Genomic DNA, 2,588 nt, shown 5'->3' on the forward strand with positions numbered 1-2,588 from the left:
GTGCAGGGCCTGGGCTGTGACAGCATTCGGCAATGCCTGGTATTCTGTTTGCTTCAGATGATACTTAACAGTCCAGCGGTTAGGAGATGGAAAATAATTAGTCCGTCTAGCCGGGAGATTGGGTGATAAAAGGAAACTGGGCTGCTGATTAAATTGTTTATTTAAGCTCAAGTTTAGCTATGTTTTTGGCATAATGTGTTGTTGGAAGAAGATAGGAATCTGTCCTCACGGGGAGACACCGCCAGCGTGGCCATCATCCCCACCTCTGCTCACTCACCACAGTCTTCTGTGCTTTCCTTTCCTGCCTGGATCTGGACTGTGAGGGTCTGGGGACTGGACAGAATGACAGAAGGGCAGACAACGGCCTGGAATCAGAGCCCATTGAGCTCTGATCTCGTGTTCTCTGTCTTGTGTGCCTCCGAGTGTGCGCTGCTCCCACCAAGACACGCTTTGCCTCCTCTTCCTCATGGCTTGTGTATACATTCTTCTCCCCCTAGCTTATGAACTTCCTTTCTTCTCTTGTATCACTGTTTTCCTTAATTCCTCCTTCTCTGTGTTAGAACACATGTAATTTATATGTAACACATAATTTCAACACTCACTTTGCCCATACTTTGAGCATAGGCAAGCCCAACTTTCTAGGAATGTACTAGACCAGCAAATTACAGCCCACAGGACAAGTCCAGCTTGTGCCTGTTTTTGTAAATAAAGTTTATTGGACAAAGCCACGCTACAGCAGCAGAATAGTAATTGAAGTAAAGATCGTATGGCCTGCAAAGCCTAAAATATTTACTATCTGGCCCTTTACAGAAAAGTTTGCCAACCCCTGCACTAGACAAAGGTATTACAAGTTAAATTCCAATTTAGATCATTCTTGCCTCTAGAGAGTCCTGGGCATAACTTTTATGTCTGCAGAATATGGGAGACCTGGGCCATGTTTGCACTGAACTGTCAAGAGGATTCAGGAAGAATGTTGTGGTTCACTAACCAAAGTACAATTTCATTTTTAAACTTTCATTTTTGATATGCTGAACATTAAGGAACCTCAGATTCAGTTTCCTCTCCCACTTTTTAAAAAAACTCTAATTTTTTAGAGCAGTTTTCAAAAATGTTTTATTTCTTATTTAAATTCAGTTGAGTTAACTTATAGTGTATTATTAATTTCAGGGGTAGAATTGAGTGATTCATCAATTGTATATAACACTCAGTGCTCATTCCTTCAAGTGCTCTCCTTAATATCCATCACCCAGTGACCCCATCCCCTCAACCCCCTCCCCTCCAGCAACCCTCAGTGTTTCCTGAGATTGAGTCTCTTATGGTTTGCCTCCCTCTCTGTTTTTGTCTTATTTTATGTTTCCTTCGCTTTCCCTTTATTCATCTGTTTTGTTTCTTAAATTCCACATAGGAGTGAAATCATACAGTATTTGTCTTTCTCTGACTGACTTATTTCACTTAGCATAATACCCTCTAGCTCCATCCACAGCACTGCAAATGGCAAGATTTCATTCTTTTTGTTGGCCAACCAGTATTCCATTGCATATATATACCACATCTTCTTTATCCATTTTTCTCTCAATGGACATCTGGGCTCTTGCCATATTTTGGTTATTGTGAACATTGCTGCTATAAACTTTGGGGTGCATTTGCCCCTTCAGATCACTATGTTTGTATCCTTTGGATAAATACCCAGTAGTGTGAGTGCTGGATTGTAGGGTAGCTCTATTGTCAACTTATTGAGGAACCTCCATACGGTTTTCCAGAGTGGATGTACCAGTTTGCATTCCCACCAATAGTGTAAGAGGGTTCCCCTTTCTCCAAATCCATGCCAACATCTGTTGTTTCCTAACTTGTTAATTTTAGCCATTCTGACTGGTGTGAGGTGATAGCCCACAGTGGTTTTGATTTGTATATCCCTGATACCGAGTGATGGTGAGTATTTTTTCATGTTTCTATTGGCCATTTGGTTGTCTTCTTTGGAGAAATGTCTGTTCATATCTTCTGCCCATTTCTTGACTGTTTTTGTTGTTGTTGTTGTTGTTTTGGGCATTGAGTTTGATAAGTTCTTTATAGATTTTGGATACTAGCTCTTTAAATGGTAAGTCATTTGCAATATCTTCTCCCATTCCGTAGATTGCCTTTTAGTTTTTTTGACTGTTTCCTTCACTGTGCAGAAGTGTTTTATCATGATGAAGTCCTAATAGTTCATTTTTGCTCTTGTTTCTCTTCTTGCCTTTGGAGAAATGTCTAGCAAGAAGTCGCTGTGGCCAAGGTCAGAGAGGGTGCTGTCTGTGTTGTCCTCTAGGTTTTAGAGTCACAGTAAAATGGAGAAGAAGGTATGGAGATTTCCCAGATAACCCCTGCCCCCAATACATGCATAACTTCCCCGTTATCAGCATCCCCACTGAAGTGTACATTTTTTTTTTAAGATTTTATTTATTTATTTGACAGACAGAGATCACAAGTAGGCAGAGAGGCAGGCAGAGAGAGAGAGAGAGAGAGAGAGGGAAGCAGGCTTCCTGCGGAGCAGAGAGCCCGATGCGGGGCTCGATCCCAGGACCCTGAGATCATGACCCGAGCCGAAGGCAGCA

The sequence above is a fragment of the Mustela putorius genome, unplaced genomic scaffold, assembly GCF_011764305.1.
Source record: "Mustela putorius furo isolate JIRA1106 unplaced genomic scaffold, ASM1176430v1.1 tig00003836_pilon_pilon_pilon, whole genome shotgun sequence".
NCBI classification, from domain to species: Eukaryota; Metazoa; Chordata; class Mammalia; order Carnivora; family Mustelidae; genus Mustela; species Mustela putorius.